This window comes from Plecotus auritus (genome assembly GCF_963455305.1).
Source record: "Plecotus auritus genome assembly, chromosome: 9".
NCBI lineage: Eukaryota > Metazoa > Chordata > Mammalia > Chiroptera > Vespertilionidae > Plecotus > Plecotus auritus.
In genome coordinates, this window is record NC_137783.1 from 123784862 (window position 1) to 123798219 (window position 13358).

Consider the following 13358-nt stretch of genomic DNA (forward strand, 5'->3'; position numbering starts at 1 on the left):
CTATTCCCCAGGCAACAGGAGTGAATGCCTCACCTAACCAGGACTTAGATTCTTCCTACTGACAAATTTAAACTTAATTAGGAATACCCAAAGACAGAGGGAGATAGCCTAATTATCACTTCGAGAAAGGAGGCCCAAGATCTCCTGCCTCTGGGATTCTTTCTCCAATCAGTCTATGAGTAACTCCTCTATCCTCTCAATAAATCCCCTTTTTCATTATGTCAGCTGCAATTGATTTCTGCTGTTTTAAATCAATGGTTCTCAACTAGGGGAGATTTTACTCTTCAATGGATATCTGGCAATGTCCAGAGATATTTTTGGTTGACACAGTCTGGAGTTGATGTTATTGGCATCTAGATTCTAGAGTATAGATACCAGGAATGCTGCTAACATTCTATAATGCTCAAAACAATTCCCAACAACAGCCTTGCTGTGTTGCTCAGTGGTTGAGCACTGACCTATGAACCAGGAGGTCACAGATTCAATTCCTGGTCAGGGAACATGTCTGGGGTGCAGGCTCGATCCCCAATAGGGAGTGTGCAGGAGGTAGCCAATCAATGATTCTCTCTTATCATTGATGTTTCTATCTCTCTCCCTCTCCCTTCCTTTCTGAAATCAATAAAAATATATTTTAAAAGACCCCAAAACCAAAAATCAATTCCCCACAACAAAACTTTGGCCCAAAGTGTCAATAGTGTTGCTGTCAAGGAACCCTGCTTTAAAAGAGAGAGTTATTTAACTTGTACAAGGAGGTTCTCAACAAGGAGGTTCTCAACAAAGCTGACTAGGGTCAGCTGCTAGCCCTAGCTGGTTTGGCTCAGTGGAGATAGCGTCAGCCTTCGGACTGAAGGGTCCTGGGTTCAATTCCAGTCAAGAGCACATGCCCGGGTTGTGGGCTCCATCCCCAGTTGGAGGCGTGCAGGAGGCAGCCGATCAATGATTCTCTTTTATCATTGATGTTTCTATCTCTCTCTCCCTCTCCCTTCCTCTCTGAAATCAATAAAAATGTGTTTGTTTTTTTTTTAAAAAAAAAAGCTGACTAGGGTCAGCTGCTAATGAGTGGGAAGGAGAAGCAGGGCATCTGAGATGCAAGGAGAAGTGTGGAATGGCCTTTGAGAGCATGGAAGAGAAAGTATGCTGAAGAAACATTGGAGGATTGTTAGGCAGTGGTTAGATTCTGTCTGAGGTTGATGACCTTGACTTTAGAGACATGGGACAAATGATGTTTCTTCTGCAGAGTTATAGTGGTATAGACAAGGATAAGGCATATTTTGGGTTCACCCAGGGCTGGGTTTTTGTCAGGTGAGAGAAAGAGAGGAAAAGAAAGGCAAGGGAGTTGATGTTTGTATGGAACTTATTTTACTGATGAACCAGAGGGAAGGAATAAGAAAAAAATTGATAATAAAAAATGATGACCCTGTGGTAGATAACAGGTAATAAAAAAGTAGAAGATAGTTCCTGCCTTTAATATATTCACAACTCAGTGTTTTCCACAGTGTTGGAATGTGGTATTACCTTCTGATCTTACACTAACACTAGAGGCCCAGGTGCACAAATTCATTGAAAGGAAATTAATTTGAAGAAATATTTTAAAATCGTTATTCGCCCTTTCTCTATAATAGCAGTGTCAACCAAATTCACAATTGACAATGACAGATGGAAACACACGTGTGCAATTGGCGCCAGCGAGAGCTTTATATATAAAGATAAACTTGCTTAATTAGACCTGTTTTCTGATTTAGCTCAACTTTTTTCATCCCAGTGAAGCACCCCAACTTCTCTTTCAGGTAATTGTCAGCAACACAACAGTAAATATCAACATGAAGCAAATTATTATTGTAGATCATGCAGGGGGAACAAAGGGTAAAATATTTAACTGCAGCAGTGTTTGACTATATTCTGTGCAGTGAGAAAACCTGAAGTCTTTTTCAAGTTCTACTATTTCTTACTTCTTTTCAGTCAGGTCAAGGTTCTAAACCAGGGGTGGGCAAACTTTTTGACTCGAGGGCCACAATGGGTTCTTAAACTGGACTGGAGGGCCAGAACAAAAGCATGGATGGAGTGTTTGTGTGAACTAATATAAATTCAAAGTAAAGGAGTGGAGGGGAGAGCAAGAGAACCCTCCGCTCTTTCGGCTCCGCGGGCCAGATAGAACAGCTGAACGGGCTGGATCCGGCCCACGAGCCGTAGTTTGCCCACGGCTGTTCTAAACTGTCTTAATCTCCATTTTCCGGCTAATGAAAATAGGATTCTACCAAGTCTCCTATCTACCTACTCCACAACTTCTGTGAGGATCAAATGAGATGAGGCACATGAAAACGCTTCACAGACATTTGGTTAAAGTGTAAAATGTTTGCACCTGGCTATAAAGCAAGTTGTGTTCCTAGGCTGAAGAAACTCCAAGGAGGCTAGTCGCTAGGGAGAGGAACTCAGGCATTGCTATGTGACATCATTACCTGGCACCCACAGCCGCCGTTTCCGGGCTGCGCTGGGCTGTGGGCCGCATTTTGCGCCATGGGGTCTGGGCAGCGTTGGCTGTGATTTGGTGGGCTGTCGCTCTGGGGTGGTGGTAGGGCCTATGTCCCACTTGGGGGAAGCCGAGTGTTGCCTTGTTGGCACCAGGTCCGAGGTGCTGTTTCTTTGTAAATGGCCAGTGCGTATCACGGTAGCTCCTGAGTTGAGCATCTGCCCCTTGATGGTCAATGCGTATCATAGCGACCAGTCGGACAGTCGGAGTGACACTTAGCATATTAGCATTTTATATACATACATTGGTTACTAATGATACATAACCAATACTAAAATATTTCCCATGAATTTCAAATTGAAATGTAGTGCTCCTACACCATAACCTCTTGAACATCCTTTCTTTCTCTAGTCCTTTTAATCTTCAATTTATCCATGAGAACTGAAGATGATTGTTTTTCTTATGTTTGCCTCTACTATCAAACCTTCAGGGGAGGCAGAGTCATCACATCATCATGAGTCAGGACTTTCATGATGATGAGGGAGACAGTTTGAGATTTTGATTTCTAGAAAATGGGTGTTTTCTCCTGAGCCTTAACTAGGAGCTTAACTATGAAGCATTGTTCTAAGTATGTAGATGAGAAGTATATAAGAGTAAAGATTGTTGATCTTGGAAACCAGACCTGAATTATAGTCCTAGCTCAGCCACTGATGTGAAAATGGCTAACATTTACAGAGCACTAATTATGTGCCAATCACTTTTCTATTAACTTGTTATGCTCAAGGGTGGTATTTTAATCCTCATTTTAGAGACAAGGAAACCGAGGCACAGAGCGTTTAAGTAACTTACCCTGTCATGGAGTTGGTTTGCTTTGAGTCTGGTTTTGCAACACAGGCAGTCTGGCTCCAAATTGGTGCACTTAGCTACTACCTTCTATTATTTCCTGATAAAAAAAGCTATTATTTGTAACATATGCAACAGGTTCTGTATTGGTTTTCTGGAATATTACCTCATGTAATCTTCACTAACAACTGTGAAGTAAATCATGCCATTTTCACAAAGGAGAAAACTATGTAAGGTTCAGAGAAGTGCTATTATTTAGCACTCAAGCTTTGAAACAAGTCTTGGTGCTCCAAGAGCTTCTCTAATCCTCGAGCCACGTATATCTTTCAGCTTCCCCATCTTTAAAATGATGGTTGGAATAGATGCCTCCGTTCTATGAGGGCGATGGATGTAGAGATAAGAGGTAAGTCCGCAGATGGGTGTGAGAGAAGGTGGAGTAAAAAGCAGTCAAGCCTCAGTGGCCGAGGGCCCAGCATAACGGAGGTGGGTGGGGAGGAGGCTCGGGGGTGTTAGACCCCAACGAGGCCCGTGGGAGAAAATGGGCCTGACAGCCCGTCGCTAACTGGTTTGGGCACTGCCAGTAACTAAGGGGCGGCCGCTCCTGGGACAGCAGCTCACCCGCCCAAATCTTGCTCTACAGGCTTCCCCTTGAAAGCAAACGAAGGAAGGGGCGCGGCTTCCCCGCCCGCGTAGCCGAGCGCCACGTCCCTCTTGGCTCAACTTGCCCTAGGCTTCAGTGTGTACGCGCTGCCCGCTGCGAGGTCTCTTCTCCGCACCAGCCAATCAGCGCCTTCGCGATCCCAGTCGGACCAATCACCGACTGCCTGGGGGCGGGGGCTGTTGCCAAGGCAGCGAGGAGGCGGGAGCGCACTGTGGGCAGAGGTACAGAGCTAAGCTGCAAACTGGAAGCTGGCAAGACAGGACAGGTCTGTGCGGGGCAGGCATTTAGCTGGTGGAGATTCGGGGTTTGAGACTGGGCTAGATGAGGCCCGTGATCTCGAGGTGGGTGCGGATCAGTACCGCGGGAGGCTGGGGCGGGTCCTGAGATAAGGCTAAGGTCTTCTGCCTTGCCGGGGTACTGAGGATGGGTTGGGGCCGCACTGTGGGAAGGCATGGATGGGAGGGGGCTTCCAGCTCGAACTTGCGGTGGCGGGCGGGGGGGGGGGGGGCGCGGTTCTTGCCTCCGCTCCATTCGCTGCAGGGCACCCAGGCTTTTTTTGGGGTCGATGAGGGTGACAGGCACTTGGCAAGGAGCTGGCGGGGGGTGGGTGCTGGACCGAGACCCAGGCGTGGTTCCACCCTGGCCTTGGCAGGTTTGATGGGTGACGGAGGTGCCAACTGTTGAGGTGGGTGTACCCACAAATTCCCGGCTAATGCTCACCGCTTCCTCCTCCTAACTCCCCCGCGCTGCTGAGCAAAGCTAGGCCGGTGAATCCTGCTCTTCTGCCCGTTCTGTTAAGGTAGTGACCCCTGACACTTAGGAGAGGAGAAAGTCCGTGTCATTTGTGTTATTGTTTTCCCTTAAGTGACAAATTGTTGGGTGTGTGGTGAGCTCTTTCAGTTTCAGAATATGAGAAAATGGTATTTCCTTGTTGCACCTGCTAAGTACTAACTCAGTGAGGAAATGTGGTTTTTGTGGGTGGTGCTCTCCACTAAACTCCTTAATTGGATAATGTACATTTCACACACTTGAGTAAGTAAGTACTGTCTGCCATCCCTGCCTTTTATTAAGGCTATTAAATCCATGGATGAATATGAACAACAAATGATATGTTATCTTGTTTAAAAAAATGTGGAGGGAGAGTGAGGTTAAATGCAAATATTTCTGATAGTTTAAAGGAGATTGTGGATTTAGAATTGATGAGACAGTTGCTTTAAGGAATTCTTAAAGTAATATGACTAGATCAGATTTAGATCAGAATATCTATAGCTTCTTGTACAACCTATATAAATTATTTGTTTCTTAAGCTCTTCCCTGGTAAATTCTTATGAATAATTAGAGTCAGGCAATATCCAGAATCTAGCATCTTTACCCCTCATAGAAATTGTCTCAGGATTTATTCTGATTTAAGCCAAGTGTGAGTTCTTGTTTTATGAAACTTTAAAAGTTAAACAAAAAAAGTTTCAACAAACATTCCTCAGTTAATAGGGTCAAGAATTTAAAAAAAGAGAAGTTAATGTGAACATTAAGAATTAGAAATGAAATCTCAAATAATATCACTCTTGTTATTAGGGTGACCATAAAACTTCTTTTCTCATTTTGGTCTTTAAACTCTCCATGATCTGGTCCAACGTTGTAGTATGAGTGAAAAATTTATTTCTGTCTCCTTGTGGCTACTCATTCTGTTCTTCAGCACCTATCCTAATTTTACTCATCTTGCAAGGGTCAGGTCCATGTTGTGTTTACTTTTCTCTGATCTCCTGAGATAGTTAGTTATTGTTCACATCACACAGTTTGTAGTACATACCCATTCAGCATGCTTTTTGGCAAGCTGGTTTGTGGTCTGTAAAACCCAGTTAAAATGTAATGCACAATGAAGGCAATGAGGATAACTTTCAAAACACTAGTTATTGAGCCCTGGTGGGTGTGGCTCAGTTGGTTGGAGTATTGTCCCCTACACTGAAGGGCACATGCCTAGGTGGGGTGTGGGGGTGGGGCATGTGGAAGGTGGCTGATGGATTTTTTTCTCTCTCTCCCTTTCTCTTTTTGAAAGATCAATTAAAAACAAACAAACAACAAAAAACAAAACAAAACAAAAACACTAATTATTGATTTAGTTTGGAGTATCAGTTACACCAGTGTCTTTGGGGATTTGTTGTGTATATCTCTATACTAAACCAATTTTGTGTTATTTAGAATAATATTTAAATTGCTTACCACTTTCTAAGGACCTTTTGGATGACTTAGGTGTGCAAAATACTCTTGTAAATATTGGGTCGCTGGAGGAATCAAGTGTAGGATCTTAAAATGTATTTAAAATAATCTTTAAAGTAGATAATCTTTTAAGTATTGTGAGTAATTGAGTTGACTATATTTGGCATGATACATGATTAACTTTTTCTAAATAATTGAAGGTCTAGAAAGGGGAAATTCGTTATTTTTATGTTTAATATATGCAACTAGTTTATAGACTTTAGAAAACAGGCTCCTAACATTTTCAAATGATGTATTAGGAAAAGGAAAAACTGCAATCACTTTAATGATTTTCAATCTCAAATATAAAAGAAAACCCCACCATGATATGGTAAAAAGTATGCTTAATTAGAATTTTATAGGCAGATTCCAATCCTGGCTTTACCAAATGACCTTGGCCAAATCAGTTAACCTCCCTGTGTTTTACAAACTTTTATAAAAGTAAGGTCTGAACTAAACCATCTCTAAGATAATTTTTGGTACCAGAATTCACTATTATCAAGGATACTGTAACTGATTGTTATGTGGGAAAAAAGGCCATGTAATGGATTCCTGGATTGATGTCCTTTTTTGCTGATATGAGCATGAGAAACACTAACATCTGTACTGATGTCTTGATTGAAGTTCAACCCAGCTGGTATTTTATTTTATTATTATTATTTTTTAATTTAATAAATCTTTATTGTTCAGATTATTACAATTGTTCCTCTTTTTTCCCCCCATAGCTCCCCTCCACCCGGTTCCCACCCCACCCTCTGCCCTTACCTCCCCACAACTGTCCTCATCCATAGGTGTACGCTTTTTGTCCAGTCTCTTCCCGCACCTCCCACACCCCTTTCCCCCCAAGAATTGTGAGTCCACTCCCTTTTTATGTCCCTGATTCTATTATATTCACCAGTTTATCCTGTTCATCAGATTTTTTTATTCACTTGATCACTTGTTGATAGACATGTATTTGTTGTTCATAATTTTTATTTTACCTGTTTCTTCTTCTTCCTCTTCTTAAAGAATACCTTTCAGCATTTCTTATAATACTGGTTTGGTGGTGATGAACTCCTTTAGCTTTTTCTTATCTGCGAAGCTCTTTATCTGACCTTCAATTCTGAATGATAGCTTTGCTGGGTAATCTTGGTTGTAGGTTCTTGCTATTCATCACTTTGAATATTTCTTGCCACTCCCGTCTGGCCTGCATAGTTTCTGTTGAGAAATCAGCTGACAGTCATATGGGTGCTCCCTTGTAGGTAATTAACTGTTTTTCTCTTGCTGCTTTTAAGATTCTCTCTTTGTCTTTTGCTCTTGGCATTTTAATTATGATGTGTCTTGGTGTGGTCCTCTTTGGATTCCTTTTGTTTGGGGTTCTGTGCGCTTCCTGGACTTGTAAGTCTATTTCTTTCACCAGGTGGGGCAAGTTTTCAGTCATTATTTCTTCAAATAGGTTATCAGTATCTTGCTCTCTCTCTTCTTCTGGCACCCCCATAATTCGGATGTTGGTACGCTTGAGGTTGTCCTAGAGGCTTCTTACACTATCTTCAAATTTTTGGAATTTTTTTTTCTTTTTGCTTTTTTCTTCTTGCGGTCCTCTAGTCTGCTGTTAGGTCTCTGTATAATATTTTTTTATTTCAGTAGTGTATGTTTAATATCTAGTTGGTTCTTTTTCATATCCTCAAGGGTCTCGCTAAATTTATCGGCCTTTTCTAGGAAATTCTTGAAAAACCTTATAACCGTGGTTTTGAACTCTATATCCAGTCGTTTATTTTCCTCCATTTCTTTCATTTGTGATCTGTTTCTTTGTCTCCCCATTTTCGCTCCTTTCCTTAGTTGGTAGAGTAGCTTTGTGTGGTAGGTGTCCTCTAGGGCACAGTGGCTCAGCCTCCCCAGTTACCTGAGGTGGACACTCTTGGTGCACCCCTATGTGGGCTGTGTGCACAGCCTTGTTGTAGTTAAGTCTTGATTGTTGTTGATATACTGGGAGGAATTCACCTCCAGGCCAATTTGCTGTGAGGATCAGCTGTGTCTATGCTGGGAGAACTTCTGTGCTGGAGACACTCTTATGAGACAAGACTTGCAGAATTGCAAAAGCCTCTGTGTTCAGCTTGGATGGGGCGGAGTTTCAGGGCAGAGCAGACAGCCTTGGCTTCCCGTCAGCCCTGCCCTATGAGACCCCTGAGTCTCAGTGTCCCTCGGTAATCGCTGCAAGCACCTCTGAGAGAAAGCCGCCCTCAAGTTTTGCCCGCTGCCAGACAGTCCAGTTTCTCCCTGAATGAATTGGGGTTCCCAGAAACTTGCCCAGAACTGGAGTTCAGTGCAGTCGGGAGCTTCCGTCTCCCTCCCGCTTTAGAAAGCCAGCCGGGACCTCTGCCTTCTGCAGCTCCCGAGTCTCAGTGTGCTTTCTCTTTTCCTGACAGTCCAGATTCCCCCCGAATGAGTCTGGTTTCCCAGCGTCTCGCCTGGGACTGGAATTCAGTGCAGTTGGGAGATTCCTTCTCCCTCCTGCTTTAGAAAGCCAGCCACGCACTCAGCCGCCCATGCACACAGCCGTCCGTCCTCTCCGGGTGCGAGTCTCCATACCTCAGCCTTTTGCAGCTCCTCTGAGTCTCAATGTGCTTTCCTCTTTTCTTCTAGTTGTAGAATTTCCACTCAGCCAGCTTTCCTGTGGTTCTGGATGGTATCCGTTTTGTCTTTTAGTTGTAGTTTTGATATTGTTGTGCAAGGCAGCAGTTTAGGTGTTTACCTATGCTGCCATCTTGGTTTCTCTCCTGGTATTTTATTTTGAACCTCACTTTCCCATTGATGCTCATTTTCAAAGGGAAAAACGGAGTTGAGCATCAGGGTACCAGTTGTGCTCATTACTGCTGGCATGGAGAAACTTGGAAGCCATTTTTTCTCTACCCCACTCCTTTTCACTATTAGCATTATGACATTGACAGTAACAAGCAGCAACCCAGGTTTCTTGGCTCAGAGCAGTGCCTTGGAGAAAGAAACCTGGGCCTCTTGCAAAACCTCTGGTTTAATGCCAGGTAGGAAGAGATTGTGTTCCTCTTCCTTTGATGTGTTCTTTTCATTGACCTATAGCTGCATCAGGGCTCTGGTTATGGCAATGCTCAGAGAGTGCTAACGTGACCCTTCAAAAAATGACATTTAAAGGTTGTATGTCAAACTGGTTTATTGCCTTTTAACAGAACATATTTTCATTATTTCAATATATAGCTATTTCATTTTCAAGACAGGAAGGGTATTAATATTTATTGAGCATTTACTATTGCCATGTATTATGCTACTCACATTGTATTCATTCTTCTTTTCACCCAATCAAAAACTTACAAAGAAGTATTAGTTTAATTTTATAGGTAGAAAAATTGAGACTCAGAGGGGCAAGTAATGTTCTAGTACAGAGAAGTGGTTAGGATTCAATCTGTTGCTTAATTTTGACCATGGTGTGTTAATAAAAGTCATATGCCTTTCCCACATATAACATGCATATGGTTACTCTTCTGCTTAAGATTTTTATGTTAAAAATACCATAAATAAAGAAATATATCTGTTCTTAAAATTTGAAAACATCTTATTTTCTCACAGACTGCTTAGAAATAATTACGTTCACTAGTGAGTTTGCACATGAGCTAACTGCTTTGAATTTTATAGTTAGATAGTGGGGTTTCAAAAAAGAATTTGAGATATTTTGCTTTATTACTGATCTCTGTGACAGATTAGGGCCAAAGTTAATTTTTAAAAGTAGTGGTAAAGGTGAAGAAAGATTTCAGTTATGGATTTAATGGGAAAACTTACCCTATATCTTGAAGTCTTATTGCTGAGCAAAATAAACTTTTAGTCCGAGTTCTTCTTATTTATTTAAAAGGGGAGCAATACAGTAAAACCTGGGTACCACAATCACTCTCTCTGTCTATTCCATTTTTTATTCTGTTTATTTAATATAGCTCTCTCCCCTCACTACTGGGATATGATAGAATTTAGTCTTCTTCCACATCATAAACACTTAGCACTTTTTTTAAGAGGATGTACAAATTCATACACTGTCATGCCATTACCACTGTAATATGCCTACATTTATGTTTATATTTAATGATTTTATTTTTTTACATTTAGATCCTGTTAAGAGTCCATTTTTAGTGAAAAACCATTGAGCTTGGAGCCAAGACCAACTTCTTATTAATTTGATATTGTGCAAGTCATCTTACCTCTCCAGATCTCAGTTGCCTCATCTGTGAAAAGGAGATAAAAATTCTTAATTTATCTGAAGGTAAGTGATCAGTTAAGAAAGCAACAAACAAACAAACAAACAAACAAAAAAACCCAGACTTAATGATGGCTTAAACACACAATATTTATTTTTTCATGTGAAATAAATCTTGAAGCAGGCAGTCTAAGTTAGATATGGTAGCTTCATAAAGTCATCAAGGACCTAAGCTTTTCCTAATTCTTTGATCTGTTTGTCTGTAAGGGGTGGCCCTGGTCCTTGTAGTCCAAGAGTGCTGCTAGAGCTCTAACCATCACAGCCAAGTTCCAGGCATTGAGGCAAAAGCAAAGGATGTATTCTTTCCTTTTAGAGAGATGTTCTGAACCAAAGCTCAGGCTACCAGGGAAGCAGGAAAATGTAGCTGCCCTGAATAAAATCGGTCTTTTGTTATTGAGGAGGAAGGAAAGATGTAGCTATTGGCAGACAAATAGAATTATCTTCCAGAGTATGGATCTTTTTCTCTTTTATCTCTGAGAACTGTAAGCCATGATAACCACTCATAGATGCTTTGGTAATTTTCCATGGTACAACTTTTAAGTCTGACCATGTCTACAGAAGAAAATAAATAATAAATTGTGTTTTTTGTTTTTTACTTTTATCCCATGATTCATTATAGAAGCCTTTCTGTCTCGATTGGGATTTATTCTGGTTATTTTTAAAATTACTCATAAATGCTAATAGATTTTTGTGTGTGCAATTTATAGATGTGTTAAAAAAGAGCCATCTTTTTTTTATTTTTGAGCCACTTGATTTATGTAAGGCACTAAAAAGACAGAGAGATAAGTTATCCCAAGGGTATCACATAATCATCAGAAAAAAATTTTTTTTTCAGTTATCAATAATCGTGCCTTGGAAAACCTCATGGGCTACAATACTGCCACCGTGCAAAGCTAGGAAGTAAATGTGTTGTTTTTTTTTTTTAAATTCTCACCTCCTCGTTTGAGGAGAGAGAGAAAGAAAGAGAGAGAGGGAGAGAGAGAGAGAGAGAAGAGAGACACAAGAGGTGGGAGAGAAACATGGATCGATCAGTTGCCTCTCATACCTTCTCGTACCTGCCCCCTGGGGATCAAACCTGCAACCTGGGTATGTGCCCTCACTGAGAATTGAACTTGAAACTTTTTGGTGTACAGTATAACACTCCACCTAACTGAGCCACCCGGCCAGGGTTAGGAAGTAAATTTTTGATGAAAAGTATAATCCATCTCAATATACATTTAAGCTCAGTATGATCACATGAGGGACACTTTTGCCTTCCTTGTTAGTCAGAAGTTATGGTTTTCATTTTCATTTTTTAACCATTTGACTGTTACCTATCTTGAAATTTCTTCTTACTTCATTAGTTCTTTTTTTTTTTTTTTTTACTTTATTAGTTCTTGCTTAACTTACTTAGATATACCAGTATTTCATTTTATTCCAGACTTTTATTAGCAAATACTATATGACTATACCCTCTACTTGTCATGTGAAATGGTTTAGTTGCTATTATATCTGTGGAGAAAGTAACTTGAAATAGTTTTGAGAAAAGGAAACTGAAATTCAGGGAATGTAAATTGGAGAGGGGAAGGATCTAGAGTCAGTCAGTCTTTTGGGGATATTAGAAGGAAGATAAGAAACAAATTATAATTTTACTAGTGGCCCGGTGCATGAAATTCATGCACATTAAAAGGGGATTAATTAGAGGAAATAATTTAATATTGCTATTTGCCCTTTCTCTATAATAGAAGTGTCAGAGATGAAAGAAAATTAGTAAAATGTATATGAAAACCTTCCTCCTGTCAGAGTCTGGGGCTCACCATGGGACCCAGAGTCAAGTCCCCACCCACCCACATGCACCTCAAAATTTCGTGAGACCCAGACCCTGCCGGCCCCCCACCCCATTGGGCTAGATCTAGACCCGGCCAGTCCCACCCTTGTCAAGCCCTGCCAGGCAGGGGGCATAGCCTCAGGTCCCCTGGCCTGGCACCAGGATGGGGGCGTGGCCTGAGGTCCCCCAGCCCAGCACCAGGAGGGGGGCTCAACCTCAGGTCCCCCATCAAGCCCTGCTGGGCGGGGGCACGGCCTGAGTTCCGCCAACCCAGCACTGAGGGTGCACCTTGAAGTCCCCTGTCAAGCCCCGCTGGGTGGGGGGCACAGCCTGAGGTCCCCTGTCAAGCCCAGCCAGGCAGGGGGGCGCAGCCTCTGGTCCCCCGGCCTGGTGCCGGGGTGGGGGTGGGGGGGCGTGGCCTGAGGTCCACTGCCTGGCGCTGGGGCAGGGGGAGCAGCCTGAGGTCCCCTAGACCAGCACCAGGATGGGAAGCGCACCTTGAGGTCCCCTGTCAAGCCCTGCCAGGTGGGGGGCACGGCCTGAGGTCCCCCAGCCTGATGCCAGGGTGGGGGCATGGCCTGAGGTCCCCTGTCAAGCCCTGCTGGGTGAGGGCATGGCCTGAGGTCACCTGTCAAGCCCTGCCGGGTCAGGGGGCGCAGCTTGAGGTTCCCTGTCAAGCCCCACAGGGGATGGGAAGGGCGTGGCCTCAGGTCACTGCTGATTGCTCGTTAAGGCTCCTTAAGGGAACTTGGCCTCAACTGTGGGTGCAGCCATCTTTGTGATGGAGTGATGGTCAATTAGCATGTTCCCTCTTTATTAGTTAGGATTCTACCAATTATATATGTGTTTTCCAAGATTTTGAATTTTTTGTTGTATCACTTAGGGACAAAGTATAGTAATTCTTTTGCTACTAGTGCTTTTTTTGTTTATTGTTGACAAAATTACAACTGTCCCCCTCCCCCTGTTCTTAACCCTTCTTCACCCAGACCCCACATGGAACAGAATGACAGATCCCCCAATGAGATCTGTCATTCTGTTCCATGCATCCATGGCTTTGGACCTATTTTGTTTCTCA

General features: G+C 42.5%; 1 protein-coding gene across 4 annotated transcripts in view; it reads left to right on the forward strand.

Moving 5' to 3' along the window:
- Positions 1–4142: 4142 nt before the first annotated feature.
- The window catches only part of NUCB2 (nucleobindin 2), a gene marked incomplete at its 3' end in the record, with an annotated part of 39077 nt that continues 29861 nt past the window's right edge, over positions 4143–13358 (forward strand). For 3 of the 4 annotated variants that reach the window (XM_080640786.1, XM_080640785.1, XM_080640787.1), the window contains exons 1-2: positions 4143–4236; positions 10329–10482. Of the gene's footprint in view, positions 4313–10328; positions 10483–13358 lie in introns of all 4 variants that reach the window. The other variant, XM_080640788.1, reaches the window with a different exon arrangement.